This window comes from Equus przewalskii, chromosome 24, assembly GCF_037783145.1.
Source record: "Equus przewalskii isolate Varuska chromosome 24, EquPr2, whole genome shotgun sequence".
Classification (NCBI taxonomy): Eukaryota; Metazoa; Chordata; class Mammalia; order Perissodactyla; family Equidae; genus Equus; species Equus przewalskii.
The window spans coordinates 5,249,269-5,269,214 of NC_091854.1; the positions used below are offsets into that span (position 1 = coordinate 5,249,269).

The 19,946-nt window shown below is 40.0% G+C and overlaps 1 protein-coding gene across 11 annotated transcripts in view; it reads right to left on the reverse strand.

The window, feature by feature from the left end:
* The window catches only part of TLCD4 (TLC domain containing 4), a 102,221-nt gene that overhangs the window by 69,126 nt on the left and 13,149 nt on the right, over window positions 1-19,946 (reverse strand). Inside the window, exon 1 of one of the 11 annotated variants that reach the window (XM_070592579.1) lies at window positions 14,264-14,540. The exons of 6 other annotated variants lie outside the window; for them this stretch is intronic. The gene's annotated coding sequence lies outside the window, so the exon portion shown is untranslated. Of the gene's footprint in view, window positions 1-141; window positions 1,460-14,263; window positions 14,541-19,946 lie in introns of those variants that run through there. 4 more of the 11 variants (XM_008523053.2, XM_008523050.2, XM_008523048.2 and 1 more) reach the window with 4 other exon arrangements.

The following is a 19,946-nucleotide window of genomic DNA, read 5'->3' on the forward strand; positions in this document are numbered from 1 at the left end:
TTGACTCTGCGCCCAATCCCTCTCCCACCAGACTCTTCAGCCACTCGGTGGCTAAAAATGGGACCCACTTGAGAATTGCAAGGATAAATAAAAGCTTCTCGTTTTATTTAGTAACGGGGAGGTGGGAGGGGGGAGACTTACCCACTTGATGCACCTGATTGCGTACCGGCCTCTAACAAGCAAGCTTCCCCCAGATGCCAAAGCACCCCGCCCTGTGAGCCGAGACCCGGAGGCAGCCACGGAACCGCGAGCGGGACGCGGGGCGTCTGGGCTGCGCGGGGCTGCGGGCCGGGACACCCTCTGCGCCCCGAGCGGCGCCGCAGCCCGCGGGCTGGGAGGATGCTGCTCCGGCCGCGCACACCTGCTGCAGCCCGCGGCGGAGCCCCCTCCGGCTCGCGCGCTCGGGACGCCCACCCCGCCTCCGGGCGCCGCAGGGAGCCTCGGCCGCGCTAGGCCGGGGGAGGGCAGCAGGGCGCCCCTGCCTCCAGGCTGAGCTCGGCGGCGCGGGGGCGCCGCGGGGCAAGGCGAGCCCGCCCTTCTCCCCGAACCCACTCCAAACAGCGTCACCTGTGCCGGGTCCCGGGGCGACTCGCGCGCGGGCGACGGCTGCGTCGGGCCGGGAGAGGCGGCGGGTGGTTACGGGCGCCTGCTCATCCGGCCCGGCCCAAGGGCTGGCGCCGGCCAGAGCCGCCCCGCGGATGCTCAGCGGGAGCCAGGGGAGCCGCGGGCTCCGAGCCGCTTGGAGGAGCCGTCACGGAGGCTCCAGCTACCGCCGCGCCCGCAGCGCCCGCCGCGCCCGCCGGACTGCGGGCTCGGGTTACCGCAGAGCGGCTCCTTAAAGGGGCCGCGGCCGCTCGGGCTCCGGCGTCGGCTCCCGCTCCGGCTCCCGGCGGCTCAGACCCCCGGCCAAAGTGGGCGGGGCCCAGGGGCCGGCTGTTGGGCCGACTTTCGGGTGCTGGAATTTGGGTCCCGGAAAGGGCTCAAAAACGGGAACACCCGAGGCGGGCTGCGGTGGAATGCTGGAAGAGCACACCTCACCAGGGACAGACCGTGCTGTCCTTCGGCTTTCCAAAGCAAGTAACAAAACTAGCAAGTGGGGAGAAAGGTCTGAGTCCGCTTCCTTAGCGGTCCATACCTGGGCTCGCCACGTAACCAGAATTCTTTTCAGATTATGAGTTTACCTTCTGCCTTATATGCCCCAATTCTGCCTAAATGAAGCGCACGGTTTGATCATCAGAAAGGAGATGAAAGGGCAGTTGCTGAATTTCCCTGCCACGTTTGACTTGAAGAAAGCCAAGTCCCGCCCCGTTCTTGATTGGGGCTACAGGTGCCTTCCAAGCCGGGTAGGAGACGTTAGCAGAAGAGGCAGGTTCTCTCGGAGCGGCGTCCTCCGGAATCCCTGAAAAGCCCCCCAGGAGTGCACCAGCACCCCACCTACACCCGGAGCCCTCCTGCTGTCAGGGTGGGGAAGTAGGATTTGAATTTTTGGTGCTGGCTGAGAATTCCAAGTTGCCCAGTGCATAAAGTTTGCCATTAAATACTAGCTCTTCTGACCTGCTAAATGTAGCCTCAAAAACTTCTGAGTGTTCTGGATCAACAAGATGGCATTGTTTTGAATAAAACAGAATAACGAAGAGGTACATTTAGGCTGTTATAATTTGCAAAAAGCAGCCACAAATCCTTTCTTTTGGAAAGAGGTAAGATCTAAAGTAAGTATTAATTAGTAAACACCACCAGTAATAAGGTAGGGCAGTTACTTGTAAGAAATGTCTATCAATAGAGCTAATAAATTTTACCTACTACATACGTGCACACAAACACACACTTTAACTGAACTTTACTGAGGCTCAATTTCTTCATCTGTAAAATGGGGATAATAATTCACAGTCACCTTTGAAGACCACAGTCTTAGCAAATGGGCCTCAGAAAAGACAAAAACTATTCCAGCCTGCAGGGGCAGAGACCTGCCCACCTTCACCAGGGAGGAAGGTCCTGCAGGCCTCCAAGTGCATGTTCCCTTTTTTCTCCTAAAGACTCCTAAAGGCATATCAGGGCACCAGTGCCCTTTGGCCACAACTCCCATGGTAGTTGCTTCACAATATGGGTAGTCCTCATTAACAGCTTTGGTTTGCCTCATACCTGCCTTATGCACTCACGTAGCTATTTTGTAACGCCCTATGGGCAGAAAGGTTGTATGTGCACATCTGTGGGATCAACTCTGCAAAAGAACAGACTGAATGTGTTATCTTGGGACTCTGCGTCAAGACTACCTCCTCTAGACTCTCCTATGCTTATCTCCAGTGGTTGACGGTTACTTTGTTCTTTCCTGAGAAATGTACCATCATTATCTTTGGTATGCATATTCTCTAACACCCACTGCAGTAGCCAACTGCCAAGTAAATTCACAGAGATCCACCATACTCTAAGCCCCACTATATTCCTTCAAGTAAGGCCTCTACAAATGCATCATGAAAGCTGCAAGATTGTTTTGATATTATATGGAGCATTTAAGTGAATATATCAAGGACAAGGCCTGAGAGATGAAAGGAATTCAGTAAATATTAGTTGAATTTTGAAACTTTTAAACTAACCAAAACTCAATGACCTTAGGAGGTAGAAGAATATATCAACTGCGTATTTTTTCTCAAAATTTTAATTCAGGTTAATTTCTTTAAAAATATCCATTTCATTATTCACATTTAAGTTTTTAATTATTCTTGGGCCAGCCCCGGTGGTCTAGTGGTTAAGTTCGGCCCTCTCTGCTTCAGGGGCACAGTCTGGTTCCCAAACATGGACCTACACCACTCCTCAGCAGCGATGCTTTGGTAGTGGCTCACATACAAAAGAAGAGGAAAATTGGCAACAGATGTTAGCTCAGGGAGAATCTTCCTCAGCAAAAAAAAAAACAAAAACAAAAACAAAAAATTTAATTATTCTTAACATTGTTTACCAATACTCCCTTTCCAAGGACAGTTCTCCCAAATTCTGTATTTACTATCTGAAGTTTTTCTGCATTTAAAATGTGAGGTATCAACACAGAATTACACTTTTCATATTTTTGTTCATTGAAAGAATTCAAAGAAACTCTTCAGAGAAATGAAATTATTCATCCATACTTAAGAGAAAAGATTACAAAAATTCTTTTGAGACAAATTGTCCTGATGAATTTCTGTTTCCAAAACTTCCTAAACTTCTAAATAGAGCCAGTTGTTTGGAAAACTGAGACAAAAAGCTGCTTCTTTCTAAAATGACAAGATAAAGTATTTTGGAAAACTGTCTCAATTCTCCATTCTGCCCCGTTAGTGAAGATATAACCAAAATGACACCAAACATTTTGATCAGAAAGGTTGACTTAGTCAAAAATGAATAACCCTAGACACTGCTTCCTCCTTTATTGGTAGTTTTAGTGTATCAAGAATTTTTTGTAAGGTTTTGGGAGGATTTAAAAGTACTTTCATTTGTTTTTCAGAATTTTTCAAGAAGAAGCTATTTCAGGATGTTAACAATGATTATCTCTGGGTGGAGGAGATTCTATATATTTGTGTTCTTTTTGCTTGTCTTATGTGATTTTTCTCCTATAATACATATATATTACTTTTGTTGGATCTTTATTTTTAATGAAAGTAATACATGTAAGTGAAAATTCAAATGGTTTTTAAAGGCTTATAACAAAAAAATATCCATGAGTGCCATCAGTCCCCTGACCGACTTCTCCCCACCTAGCTTCACCCCAAGTTCCATACAACCATGCTAGATGGTCTTCATTTCCTAGCTGATATGCTTATACCAATGTTTCTGCATTTTCAGTTTTAGACATTATTTGTTGACTTCTTGTCATGGTATTTGAGGATTTAGCTCTTTTACACACACCACCACCACTACTTCGACCTCACCCTTCTTTCTAACACAGCCACATCACAAGTTTCATTCAAATCAACAATTAGGGTTTAGAGGGGCTGGCCCCATGGCCGAGTGGTTAAGTTTGCGCGCTCCCCTATAGGCGGCCCAGAGTTTCGTTGGTTCGAATCCTGGGCACGGACATGGCACTGCTCGTCGGGCCATGCTGAGGCAGCGTCCCACAGGCCACAACTAGAAGGACCCACAACGAAGAATATACAACTATGTACTGGGGAGCTTTGGGGAGAAAAAGGAAACAAAAAATCTTTAAAAAAAAATAAAATAAAAAAATAATTAGGGTTTATATCATCCTGACAATGTAAATATAGTACATTGCTGAATCAAGTAAGGTGCCATGATAATGCTTTTCTAGAAAATCTCCTGTACTCCCTTGAGTTAATAATTGCCTTGCTTTTTCACCTTTTTAAAAATAGATCTAAGATGAATTTTATCCAAATGCTTCAACATATCTGTGAAATGCCCATCAATACTATCTTGCAATGCCCAAACACATGATTTTTAGTTTACTCTCTTATTTTGCTAAAGCACAGACTCTAATAGCTTACTCAGAGAGGGTGCATAGAAGGTAAATTTTTAGAGTGCTTGCATGTGTGAAAACGTCTTTGTTCTATTCTCATTCTTGATTGATAATTTGGATAAGTTGAAATCATTTTCCCTCAGCACTTTAAAAGGATTGTTCCACTGTCTTTTAGTTCCAGTGTTGCCACTGAAATGTCTAATGTCTTTCTAGTTCCCATTCCTCTGTAACTGACCTGTTTTTCTTTCTAGAATCTTCCCATTATCTCTAGTGATGATGAAAGTTCACAATGATGTACCTTCCAATGGATCTGTTTTCATTGATTCTGCTGGAAACTCAGCAATTCTTTCAATGTTATCTGCAAATTTTTTCTTTTATTATTTCTTTGCTAATTTCCTCCCTCCCCTTTTCTCAGTCTCTCTTTATGAATTCTCGTAGTAGGATGTTGAAACTTCTATATTATTCTCTAGACATATTGTCCTTTTATCCTATTGATCATCTCTGCATCTTTCTTTTCTATTGTCTGAGACAGAGGTTCTCAATTGAGTCTCCCCACCCCAGCCATTGGGCAACGTCTGGTGATATTTTTGGTTGTCACCACAGGGAAAGGGAGCATGCAACTGGTATCTAGTGAGTAGAGGCCAGAGATGCTGCTAACCATCTTACAATGCACAGGACAATCTCCCACCGAAAAGAATTTCCAGCCCCAAGTGTCAATCGTGCCAAGACTGTGAAATCTTGGACCAGGAGAATTACTTAACTTTATCTTACAATCTCCACTGAAGTTTCTATTTCAAACATATTTTTCTTTCCCACCGTCTGACTATTTTGTTATAGGAATTCTCCATCAAAAAATAAACTCGTTTCTCTAGAGAAACTTCATACTTCATAGAGGGATCATGTTGGTGGTGGTACGGTAGGGGTGGAACGAGTGAGCACAGGCTGGCTGTATGAGGTGGGGAAGGGACCCAGTGGTCTAGAGGTTTGTAACAAATTTAGGGCAATCTCCCTTCTTCAGGCTTATGCCTCACCCCTGCCTTCCATGGCTTCCTGCAACTGCAAGTGCAAAGTCTCCTCGAAGCATTTCCCTTACTCCCTCTTCCACTTTGCTAACTCAATTATCTCTACCCCATCCAACTTCTGGCTTTCAAAATTTATTGAAATCTCTCATCTGCTGTAGACTTTTCTCCTGTTTTCTTTTCCCTTGTGGCTTATATCTTGTAAACCCCTTTCTACGCTATTATTTTAGCGCAACTTTTCAAAGACTAAGTGACAAAAAACTTTTAAATAACAGAAAGGGATCCAGAACAGGGGAAGGGGAAGAACATGGATCTATTTTTTTTTAATTGCTAACTCATTTTTTAATTATGCCAAAATATTTTCATGAATTTTTAAAAATTTTACAAATTAGTTGAAATTGATGTTACCAATGACTAGTTTATATGTTTATAACTTTTAGATCAGTTTCTTGAATATCCTTCCAAATACTTTTCCATGCCTATTCTCTAGGATTTTTTGAACAACAAAAAGGATTAAAACAGTACATATTATTTTATAATTGCTCAGACTATTCTATTCAATGGATGTATCATAATGTATTTAACCAATCTCTTACTGATGGACATTTATGGACCTTACTGTTGGCCCAAATTTTCAGTTTTCCAGATAGAGCAAAGTAGTAATGTCTGGCTAGAAATTAACTTTAGTATTCAAAGCCAGTCTCAGATTTGATGTAGAAATACTGAAGGATTCCTGCTCAGGTCAAGAGGAGGACAAGTGGGATGCCTACTCTCCCACTGCTAATACAGTGGTGCTGGAAGTATCAGTCAAGGGAACTAGTGAGAGAGAGAAAGTAGAGATGGAACTACGGGAAAAAAAGATTATAAAGTTGTCATTATTTGTAGACTATAAGCTTATATAACTGGAAAACCCAAGAAAATCAATTGAAAAAATATATAAAAATAGAAAATTAAGTGTATATACATATGTGTGTGTACATATACACATATAAATATATGTATACATATTTATAGTATCTATAAAATATAATTTATATATAAAAAATATAATTTATATATTTTCTAGATACTATATATACTATATAAAATATATAGTATATGTACAATATAGTATATAATATATACATGTATTTATATGTATATACACACACATATTTGTACACACACACACATAATGCCCCTTACAAAATAAAGAAAAAATTCCACTAATTGCAGCAAAAATTTAAAAGTGTCTAGAAATAAATTTAACAAGGAATATACAAAACATATATGAGGAAAACTTTAAAACATTCCTACACGACTCAAAAGTAGACATGAACAAATGAAAAGACAGACCATGTTCCTAGATAGGAAAAGTCAACGTACGTCAATTCTCCCTAAATTTTAATTTTTAAATTTACTGCCATCTCAATGAAAATACCAAGAGGATATTTTCTGGAATAGGACAAGCTGATTCTAAAGTTCATATAGGAAAAAAAGAATAATCAGAAAAACTCTTTGATAAAGGAAGAATAGTTTTCTGTATATTAAAAAATACTACAGAATGTCAATAATGAAACTCTTTGGGATTTACAAAGGAATAGACTAATGGAATTGAATAGAAAGTCCAGAAATAGACCCAAATAAGTAGAGTCTCAAATCAGTGGGATAAGATGGACTTTTTAATAAGTGGATAACATCTGGAAAAAATAAAGTTCAATCTATATCTCATATTGTATATGAGGATAAATCCCCAATGGATCACATATTTAAATGAAAAATATGAACAGACAAATGTGCTACAAGAAAATATGGGTAAACTCTCTTCTTACGTTGGAATGGGAAGGCCTTTCTAACTATGACTCAAAATCTAGAAGCCATAAAATATTAATAAATCTAACTAATTAAAAATAAAAAAACTACTACAAGGCAAAAAATAACAATAACATAAGCAAAGTTGAAACACAAGTTACAAACTGGGAAAAAAACATATCTGGCATTCAAATCACAGGTAATGGGCTAAACTCCTTAATAAATAAGAAGCTTCTAGAAATCAAGAAGAAAAAGACCAGCCACTCAAGAGAAAAATAGAAGACATTAACAGACAAGTCACAGAAAAAGAAATATAAAAATGACCTTCACACATGATAAATGGCCCTCAAAAGACATGCAAATTAAAACTAACCAACCTCATCCCATAAACAGATTGCTATTCTACTTTCCCACTACTCTCTGACTTTGGAGCATTCACCTCTCACTACATTTCTTCATATTGGCTCTACCATCATCATTTTGAGAACGACTGGGAAATTTATGAAGCTATGTCTTTTTTTCCTTAATCTAGATCCCAAACACCTTGTTAACAAAGCAGATAGACCTTAACTGTACAACATTTAGAGTATCGTTGTTTATCAACATACTAAAATTCATGCTCACTGCTTTGAAACATGAAGAATCCATACATCAATATGATAAAAATCAGAACAAACATGTTCTCTATCATATTCCTATAAATAAGTGTTTTTTAAAAAATAAAGTTGAGGGGCCAGCCTGGTGGCATAGCGGTTAAGTGCGCACATTCCGCTTTGGCAGCCAGGGATTGGAGGTTTTGGATCCCGGGTGTGGACATGGCACCGCTTGTTGAGCCATGCTGTGGTAGGCATCCCACATATAAACTAGAGGAAGATGGGCATGGATGTTAGCTCAGGGCCAGTCTTCCTAAGCAAAAAGAGGAGGATCGGCAGCAGATGTTAGCTCAGGGCTAATCTTCCTCAAAAGATAAATAAATAAATAAAGTTGATAGTTGAATTATTCATAAGTAGTTTTCATAGACCTTATAGCTAAATACAATTTTAGAATTTAGAAATATTCCTTAGTGTAAACGTCTCCTGCCCCACCCACATCCTTTGCCAAATATATTCAATTCCAAAAGGATCAAATTTTTGTAGTGATATAAATCAACTACTTCACTGGTCATATGTTCACATTTACTGGTCATATGAACAATCCTAAAAATAACTAAAAACAAAAAACAAGAGCAATTTTCATTGCAGTATTTTTTTTTAATATACAAACATATTATCTCCCTTATATGTCCCAATCAAACTGATCTTCTAATGTCATTACAACTATTGTTTATGCAATGGTATTACTATAATCAACCCATCCCCTACATTTAAATCATGTCTATCACTAACTGATGTTCCTGTTTTAGAGACTCTATATGAGAAGCTGGAAGCATCAAGAATGACAGTTAAAATTATTATTGATATAGAAAATGTATATGCTGCAACAGAATCAAGAGCCCAGAAATAAACTCACACATCTGTGAACAGCTAATTTTTGACAAAAAAAGCCAAGAACGTATAATGGAGAAAGGAAAATCTCTTCAATAAATAGTGTTGGGAAAACTGGACAGCCACATGCAAAAAAATGAAAGTAGACCATTATCTTACACCATACACAAAATGAATTAAAGACCTGAAACCATAAGACTCCTAGAAGGAGCCTAGGCAGTATGCTCTTTGACATCAGCCTTAGCAGTATCTTTTTGAGATCATGCCTCTCCTGGTAAGGGAGAAAAAAAAGAAAAAAATAAACAAATGGGACTACATCGAACTAAAAAGCTTCTGCACAGCAAAGGAAACCACCAAAAAAATGAAAAGACAACCTAATAATTGGGAGACGATATTTGCAAATCACATATCTGATAAGGGGTTAATATCCAAAATATATAAAGACCTCATACAACTCAACAACTAAAAAACAAACAACCCAATTAAAAAATGGACAGAGAATCTGAACATTTTTCCAAAGAAGATATATAGATGGCCAAAAGGAACATGAAAAGATGTTCAACATCACTAATTATTAGGGAAATGCAAATCAAACTTACAATGAGATATCACCTCCCACCCATCAGAATGGCTATTATTAAAAAGACAAGAAATAACGTGTTGGAGAAGATGTAGAGAAAAGAGAACCCTCGCACGCTGCTGGTGGGAGTGTAAACTGGTGCAGCCACTATGGAAAACAGTATGGAGATTCCTCAAAATATTAAGAATAGAACTACCATATGATCCAGCTATTCCATTGCTGGGTATTTATCCAAAGAACATGAAGACACTAATTCAAAAAGATATACAACATGGATGGATCTCTAGCGCTCTACACTAAGCCAAATAAGCCAAATACCCTATGATTTCACTCACATGTGGAAGACAAAAAAACAACACCAAAGAGGCCAACCCTGTGGCATAGTGGTTGAGTTCAGCATGCTCTTCTTCAGGGCCCGGGTTTGAAGGTTCAGATCGCAGGCATACTGTACACCACTCATCAGTCACGCTGTGGTGTGACCCACATACAAAGTAGAGGAAGACTGGCACAGATGTTTGCTCAAGGCGAATCTTCCTCAAACAAAGAAAAAAAGAGGAAGATTGACAAAGGATGTTAGCTCAGAGCAAATCATCCTCAGGGAAAAAAAAAATAAAAAACAAAAACAGAACCCAAGGGGAAGTGGGGAGGGGAGAGGGTTAAATGGGTGAAAGGGCACATTTCTACACTGACAGATGGCAACTAGACTTTGGGCGGTGAACACAATGTAGTTTACACATAAATCAAAGTATTATGATGTACACCTGAAATTTATGTAATGTTATAAACCAATGTTACTTCAATAAAAAATTACTTAAATTAAAAAGAGAGTGACAGTTAAAATTATTATTTATATGGAAAATGTATGTGCTGCATTCAGATCTCCCACTTAATCTTGAGGCCTGTGTTCTTTGCATTTTAGTAAAAACGAAATATTTTTGCCCTTGAGCAAGAAATAGTTTTGAAAAATTACCCATTGCTAGCTCTTTGCAAAATACTTTTATTATAGTTTGCAATATACTATGAAATTTTTTATTTTAAAAAGAAGAGAATCTAGTTCCAAGAAAAAAGAAATCATCTTGTGGGAATTTATTTTCCACAAGGAAAGGTAGGGTTCAGGTTACAGATTTTAAAATTCCCCATAGTAGAAAATACAAGGTAAAAAATAATTTTCAAAAGACTGTTACAATTATATGTCTTCAAACTTTGTCAAACATATTTTGTAATAAAACATGGAGTATCCCAAAATGCTAACCTAATGTTTAACAGCTAAAAAGTAGGGAGAAATGGATTGTAGGATAAGGAAAATTTTCACTATTAATACTGTTTATGCACAACATATTAGAAACTATAATATCAATAATGAAAAGATCTGGGGCCGGCTCCATGGCCGAGTGGTTAAGTTCGCACGCTCCACTGCGGCGGCCCAGGGTTCGGATCCTGGGCGCAGACATGACACCGCTTGTCAGGCCATGTTGAGGCGGCGTCCCACATCCCACAACTAGAAGGACATGCAACTAAGATATACAACTGTGTACAGGGGAGCGGTTTGGGGAGATAAAGCGAAAAAAAAAAAAAAAGATTGGCAACAGTTGTTAGCCCAGGTACCAATCCTTAAAAAAAACAAAAAAAAGGAAGATTGGCAACAGTTGTTAGCCCAGGTGCTAATCTTTAAAAAACAAATAAATAAATAATGAAAAGACCATCAGAACAAGGAAATTTAACTTAACCTATGATTTCTTCCTACAATCAAATATAAATGAAGCATTTCACAAAAATCATATATATACCAAATTAAAACGAAATGTCAGAATTTTTTTTAGCTTAGACATTATTTGTTTTGATGTAGATATGAAATTCAATTTTCCTCTGAACATTTATAGATAGAAGTTGAGGTCTTCAGACTTTGGACTTTTGGCCATAACCAGTTTGCAGATGCAATCTTATCTGCAATGGTTCTCCATCTCTCTGCATGGCTACATTATCCACCACCAACTGGGGGTCACCTTTGACTCCTTTCTTGCCCCCAGAAAAGCATTCAGTGTCTGCCTTAGAGGAATCGCCTCCAAATTAGTCTCCTTGGCTCCAGTCTTGTTCCTACACCTTCTAATTTATCTCCATTGCTATCATCAGTAAGAAAACAATAAATCTTTTCCGAATTTAGAAATAGATGAAATCATATATTCACCAACGTCCGGCTGAGTTCTGGACAAGTGCCTGACTATCAAAGGCCACCACCAATAGAAGAGGGAACATTATAACACATCAGAGTCCAAAGCACAATTGAGTCTCACGACTGTGTTGCGAGAGGTGGATCACTGAACACACCTGGATTTTAAACTGCTTGAAGACAAAGTTTCTGTCTTGTACACCTTTGCACCTTACACTGCACGCTGCAAGATGGGTGTTGTGTGTGGGTTCTCCCCACAACAATTTTCCCTACTTTCCTCAGCTTGTCAAGGAACTCATTTAGGAGTTCAAAGTTCTATGGCTAGTGGAGAGTCCTAACTGATAATCTACATTCTCGCGAGGAAAAGCACAAAAGAATGACGTGCTTCCCCTCATTTTTTGTCCTGAGCCATTACCTAAAGGTAATGAAAGAGACTCAAGTGATTTTAAAAAACTGCTTTGCCTTCTCTTTTAGAAAGGAACTGCCCTCTGGTTTGCACAGTAAGTCCTGTACCAGGTGACACTTTAAAAACTACCAGGACTTGGCTTGTTACACAGTTTTATCCACACAGTATTCTACTAGAAAGGGAAAGTGGCCTCCCTAAGGCATCAATGCAGAGGTGAAAGAAACTCATTTCAATTCACTTTTCTTAATCCAAATTATCAATTCTTTCAACAAAGAACGCTCATTGTAAGAACATCAAAGGAAACTTCAACAACTGTGTAAATTCTGATTGCTAGCTATACAAAAAACGACTTGGAAAAGAAGTAAATATAATCAACAGCTAAGAATACCAACTGCCTAGATTCAACATTTGTTATATTGATTTGGAAGGGGGAGGGACAAACAAATAGAGCTAAAGTTCAAAACCACAGGTCCCCTGAATAACTCAGGGGTTTTTTATAGATCTGCCCTTCTTTGGTCTGTAATGACCATTATGACAATAAAAACTAAGCATTCTTTGAATTTGGAAATCAACATAAAAATACAAAGAGTTAACTCACTGACATCCCTGTTAGCACTTGATCACCCTGAACTGGGAATTCAGCCCTTGCACTGGTGCCCACAGAAAATCAGCTCGAAGAATTCCATTTTTTTCCCTCAACTTTACAGCAGATTAAGGGTTTCCTGAGAAGCTGAATGGTCTCCCATCAGCTCTATATTCTTCTCCCTTTTCCTCCCGACATGGGAATTGAATGAGCATCTTCTGTTACTTAAACTCCTTGGAGTTTCCCTGCTTGCCTAAAGTTCTTCCAAACAAATACAGCACCACCCCTGAAATAAGTCCTGGGAAAAACATTCTTCAACTTGAGCCACCTACTTCACTCTCATTTCTTAATCAGCTCTGGCATTCTCCTAGTCGTTGACCTTGTCATCTCCAAGTTGTGATGATTCCTTGCACCTCATAACATGTGGGCTTTTTTGCTTTAATTCTGAGCTCTACGTTTTGCAATTAACCTTTTGCTCAGTTCACATCTACCCATTCAGGTAATGGCCTCATCCCATTTGTGCAAGATCTCAGCTTTGGCTTAACTCTGTCCTCCCTGTTCCCTCAATCCAATGAACTGTATCTGACATCAACTCCACTTACACAACAGCTGTCTAAAATTCTCTTTCTTGAGCTTCAGATCTACATTCCCAACATCCTACTATATGTTGCCAGATTCTCTAAATGCAATAAAATAGAAGACGTTATCCCCGTCCTCCCATACTCTTCTTCCTCACTTTTCTCAATTTATGGAGTCATCATGCCTCTAATCACCCAACCCAGAAACCTCAGTTTTCCCAGACTCCTTTCTCTTGCTTAGCCCTCTGTGTCCACATAGACACCATTCTGTCAATTCTACTCCCTAAAGATCTTTCATATATTTACCTCCTCTACCCTTCCTCTTTCACTCACTGAGTTTAGGCCCGTATGCCTTCTTTAACCTCTGATGTCTCTCTGGCATATTCCCTCTTCGAGCCTTTATACACAATGTGCCAGCATAATAATTTCCTTCCCATCTTCTCCCAGTGCTTAGTACCCCATGTGTCACACACAACAGACCCTCAATAAATAGTCATTAATGAAGGGCCGGCCCCATGGCCGAGTGGTTAAGTTCATGCACTCTGCTTCGTGAGCCCAGGGTTTCGCGGATTCAGATCCTAGGCACAGACCTAGCACAGCTAATCAAGCCATGCTGAGGCAGCGTCCCACATAGCAGAGCCAGAAGGGCCTACAACTAGAATATACAACTATGTATTAGGGGTCTTTGGGGAGAAGAAGAAAAAAAGAGAGAACATTTGCAAGAGATGTTAGCTCAGGTGCCAATCTTAAAAATATATATATTTATTAATTATAGAAGAGACTTCAAATCCTTGTGATCTCACATCTTCCCTTTCCTTGTCATTCATAGATTGCCTCTCTCTCTCTCTCCAACCTCATGCTTCTTCAGGATTCTTCTAACTTGCTGTTGATTATCTTCTTATCCTTTCACCTCCAGTCAAAGCTTTCTATTACTCTTTATTGCCAGTTACATAAATGCAGAGCCTTAAAGTCCTCCATTCTCACTCAGACCTACCTTTCCAGTCTTATGGTTCATACTCGCCCTCTCACATTCTTTATTCAGTCTAGCCAAATCCAACCACAAGTCATTACCCCCAAAAAATGCTGTGCATTTTCTTGCCTCCTTGCCTTTGCTCATGCTGCTTCCAAAACAGAGAATCTCTTCTCTGCACATCTTTCCCTATCAAAACCTTCCTAGTTTTAAGGCCCAGATCAAATGCCACTTTCTTCATAAAACTTACAGATTCCTCCAGACAGAATTCCTCTCTTCCTCTTATCTCCTTCTTCGAAACTTAGTTTATAACTTGCTTCGTACAAGTATTTTGTTTCTCCTACTAAAAAAGCAGTATCATAGAGTTGTTCAAAGCAGTGTTTTTCAGACCATCTGCCACAGAATAACCAGAATCTTGTGAAAAACAAAACAAAAACAAAAACCCTACTGAATCAGTCTCTGGAGGTAGAACTAAGAACTCAACTATTTAAGAGCAAGCTCCCCAGTAAAGCACACAGTGAAGTCACAGACCGGCGAGTTGCAGAAATGGACCTTGAAGTCAGTCAGACTGGGAGTTGCATTCCAGTGATATCTCTGTTAAAGATATCTTCAGAAAAAGCTAAAATCATGACTCTGATACAAATAGAAAAGAAAAAAAATTTAAAGATTTTATTTAACTCCTTCAATGAGGGAACCAGAATTTTTCAGAATCTGAAAAAGACCTCTATACAGAGTTGTAAAATGGCTCAAAGATGATAACAGGCTACAGTTAGGTAATCCAGAAGGATGGCACTAGCTCAAAGATAATAAAGGCATGAGTCAGATGACTTGGAAGGTGTGCTATAGGCCATGCAGTTTTCTACTGAAACATGAAATTTATTTCTACACCTCTTACTAGCTGTGTGCCTTTGAGTATGTTGCTTAACTTCTCTGAGCCTCAGTTACTTTATCTGTAAAATGGTAATAAGATTTCCTAGTTTTAAAAAGTTTTAATGGGGATAGTAGATAGTACTTACCCAATAGAGCTATTGTGGGAATTAAATGAGTTGAGTGCCAAGTATTGAGCCCATGATACTTGACAAACATTACACAGTAGTAACAGTACTAATGGTAGTATTACTACCAACCATAAGTTCCTTGAGACTCATTCTTGTTTACTAATGAATATATTCATTCAATCGATCAACCAATATGTGTAAAATACTGTTTTTGCTGGGTTTGGGTGGATAATAAAATAGTTCCTGTCCTCAAAGAGTCCAGACTAGCAGAGGAGATGAGAACTTAAGCAAATAATTACATGAGCTATAATAAGTGAAAGCAGAGGTATGTGAGCACCATTGGCAAAATGGCTAACCATGGGCAGAATGTACAGAATGCTTACAGAAAAGCACCATAAAGGTGAATTTGAGCTGAATCTTGAAAGGTGAGCAAGAAATCAGTAATGAAGCACAGTGTGCTAACAATTATTGTGCCAGATCATTACGTATGTTAATTTTAATTTGCACAAGAGCCTTATAATAATAGCCACTCTGAGTACTCACTATGTATCAAGCACTGTTTTAGATAACCATCATTATCCTATGTTATGAAGAAAAAATTCCTGAGGCTTAGAGAAATCAAGCAACTTTCTTAAGACGATATAGCCAGTGAGTGGCAAAGCCACAATTCATCCCAGATAACCTCTTTCCAAAGTGTAGGAAATATCATCTCAAATTACTAATAAGAGAATCAAAATCCAGAGAGATTGTTAGAAATCAGGTCCCTGGTTTTGAAGCCCAGGCAGATGCAGATGATCATGTCAGAAAGAAGGAGAGCACGCAAACCCCTGGAAGCATGGAGGAGTTTGGCACATCCCCAGGAATCAGCAATGTTTGGAACTCAATATGCATTTACAGAAACAGCAATGGGAGATGAGGCCACTAAAGTAGGCAGAGATTGTGAAAAATAAATCATGCTGCACTAAATATTGCAGATTCTGCTCAGGAGGAGATGAGAAAATAATGAAGGATTTTAAGCAAGGGAATGAAGAGATGAAAGGTTTCAAAATTGGAGGCAGGGCAACCAGTTATGAGGCAGCAAAGGCTAGTATTATTGAGATCAAGAGTTTTGAAGTCAGACAACTTGCCACTTATCATGACCTAAGGAAAGAGAACCTCTCTGAGCCAGAGTCTCCTCATCTGTAAAACAAATATAATAATAGGGTCATTATGAGGCTAAATGAAAGAACATAGGTAAGCACCTGCTACTCTACTTCAGATCTAATAGGCATTCCATAAATGATGGCGGTAGTATTAACAGTTGTTTATTGCTATTTTTGTTATGATACAAACACACTGAGACCTAGTTTAGGTCTTTTTGAAGGAAGAACATGTTAGTTAATACCCTTACTGATGCTCTTTTACCTAGGTCATTTAGAAATAAAACCAATGCTGCTTGATTTGTTCAGACTTGGTAGATTGATCTGTATCAAAACAGCAAAGTCCCAGGAGCACAAAGAGAACCAGATTTCAGGAATGGCATGAGGTTAAGGGTTCAGTTTATCAAACATTTCTGTGTCTCTACTCTGTATCTAACACCGTATTAAGTGGTACATGTATAAAAGTAGATAAGACACAACCTCCTTTCACAAGGGGTCAAGAGTCTACAATATAGTTCTTTCAGTTGATTTCCTTTATTCTAGATGCCTGGCCTCCTCTCTTACTTACAACCTCACACTCACCTCTTGGGTCTGATATTTATATTACTCTTGCGGACGTGATCTTGGATTCCCTACTTCATTACCTACCCCTCCTTTGGACTACCTCCTTTCCTGGCTACTCCAGCTGAATGAGTCAGATCAAAGCCTATCCTCAGTACCCTACCCTGGTTCCCAGGCATCTTGCTACTATATTGAAGTTAAACCAATTCTCTCAAAAGCTGGTACTAGAATTCTTTCCGGAGGAAAACACCTTGATAAGTCATTATGCGTAGCAAGAGACAGGATAATAAAAAAGAGACTGTTCTACATTAGAAATTCCCTTAGGGGTATGGAAGGAGTTGGGGAGAAAAGAAAAGCAAGAGAAAGAAAAGAGACAGAAGGCAGAACAACTTCATAGGATACCTAAAATACTTTTTTAAATGTAAAATACTCTAAGTTATTTGCATTTCTTCAACTCCCTTCATGTCTTCCAAATCTTCAGTAACCCTTCCACTGCCCCTAAATGCCCTCCACACACACACACACGAACACATAGTGTTAGTGAGAGTGGTGGTGGAATAAGTGAAGAAATCATGGGGTCAAGTGCCACTGCTAGATCAAAAAGGAGCCCAATGGAAATATCACACCCAGAACGATGAGATAGTCCATAAGCTGAACCCATCAGTAGGAGTAAGGCCAGAGGTAATACAAAAATCATAGATGTCTGGAAAATTGGCAGAACACTTTGGGAAGTGCTGTATTTTATTTAAAAGTTGTGTAACAGGGAGTTAAATCAATATTACCTCGCTAAAAAAACAAACAAAACATTATCTCAATTGATATCTGGGTCATGATTTCTTCTGAGTCATTGATGATTTAGCACAAACTCCATAGGTCTACCTTTCCAGTATTCCTACTGTCTTCCCCAAAGCTGGCCACCATTGTCTTACCCAGGGTACTACAAGAGTCTCCCTGGGATCAGCAAACATTTTCTAAAAGGGCCAGCTTGTAAATATTTCAGGCTTCATGGGCCAAATGATCAGTTACTCAACTCTGTACTTAGGGCCTGGAAGCAGCTATAGACAGTATATAAATGAATGGGCATGGTTGTGTTCCAATAAAACTTTATTTGCAAAATCAAGTGGTAGGCTTTCTGTCCTGCTCCTTCTATTCTCCACATTATAATCAGGATACTCTTTCTAAATGTACTTCTGCTGTACCTCTGCTTAACCACTTGAATGGCTTCCCAATGCCTTTGGATAAAGTCCGAATTCTTTAACAGAGTGAACAGATTTCATCCCATTAGCCTCCTCTCTAGCCGTTTCTGGCTTCCAACTCAATTCTTCCGTACTATTCCCCAAGTTCCTAGTTCCCTCTTCTTTCCATGCCTTTGCATACGCTGTTCTTTTGGCTTGGAATATCCCCCTCCCCATTCTCCCCCCCCCCAACACTCACCACCATCTCTCCCCTCACCCCCCAGCTTAGTTGATGCCTACTCATCTATATTTCAAGTTTCACATTAATGTAACTTCCTCCAGGAAGCTTTCCCTGATCCCTAAATTTTCACAAAGTATTGAGATTGCTGGCTTAATTGACTCTCTTATTTGTCTGAAGCTCTGTGAGGACAGGAAATTGGTCTGTAAGTAATCCATTGTATTCTAAGGTACTCAATAAATAATTGGTGAATATGAGGAAGGAAAAGACAAGAACCAACCTAAAAATGGTGGGGGCCCTCAAAAGCTAATTGGTGGAGAATAAGCTGAGATTTGTCTGAACTGTTCCCTCTAATCCAAAATCTGCTCCAAGAGCATTTCTGCTTTGCTGCTGTAGCTTGCAGAGAGTTTAGGAAACATACATCTTCTAGACTTTCTGATGCAGGAACCAAGTCCTGGATGGTTTCCCTTTTGCCTAGATTTCCAAACAATCTGTTCACCCTCTCTCTAGTTCCTGATCTCTCACCACATCTCCCGTTACAGTCTTGTATACAGTGTACTTTACATTTGGTAATTCTCCTCCTAAGGTGATCGTGGCTTGCCTTTCTGACCAATATTCACATTTCATATATCATGTAGTGGGCATATTCTATATGCCAGGCTTACAGGATTTATTCTATAAGCCCGGCCTATAGGACTCAATCATTTAGTCCTCATTCAAGCCTCAAAATAACATTATGAGAGATTTCCTTTTATTATTCCCACTTTACAGCTGACAAAATTAAGACCTAAGGAAGTTACATAATTTGTCAAAGAAACAGAACAAATTGCAGAGCTGAGACGTGAGGAAAGAAAGCCTGACTCCAGGGCTTACGTTTCTAACCTCATACTACTTCACAGTTTCTCGAGGACCATGTCTGTTTTGTCCCTCACTGAATGCTGTTCCTGTACAACCCCAGAAGTCGCCTGCAGTACTTCTGCAAGTTTCATCCCGAATCTCACGGATAGTATGAGAGGGAAGTAGAAAGCATAAAGCATTCCTCAGCCCTCATAGGAGGATGTGAAAAGTATGGGTGAGGTTGAATGATTCAGACGTTAATCATCCAGATAGGAGACCATAACTAAGGATATCTTAGCTACTTATTGCTGCGTAAGGAAATATCTCAAAACTACATGCTTAACAATCATTTATGAACTAACAATTCTGTGGCTCAGAAGTTTGGTCTGGGAAGTTCTTCTACTGGTTTTGCCTGGGCTCACTCATGTGGTGACAGTCGGCTGTGGCAGCCTGGCAGGGGCTTGATGGTCCAAGATGGTTTCTCTGGCAGTCAAGGTAAGCTTCACGGCATGGGCAAGTGACTTGTGCTTGGTTTATTGTTCTACTATTGCTGTCTCAAAATTCTTAATAATTATGGAACAAGGGGCCCTACTGGGCCTTGGAAATTATGTTGACAGTTATGCTGGCAGCTGGTGCTAGATGTCAGCTAGACATCTTTCTCCACCTACCCACTCATCCTCAAAGAGGCTAGCTCAAGTTTCCTCACATGATGACAAGCTTTCCAAGAGAGTGAAGGCAAAGCCCACAGGGCTAAAGTTCATAATTACCACATCATCACTTCTGCTGCATTTTATTGATCACAGCAAGTCAGAAGGCAAGCCCAGATACAAGGAGGTGGCCATCTAGAGTCCACTCCTTGATAAGAAGAACAGAAAAGTCACAATGCAAAGCAGCATTTAAAGAGGGAGGGGTTGAGTTTGTGACCACTTGTTGCAATCTGTTACAGAGAAGGTACATGTTTAACGAGAAATGAAATAATTTCAGT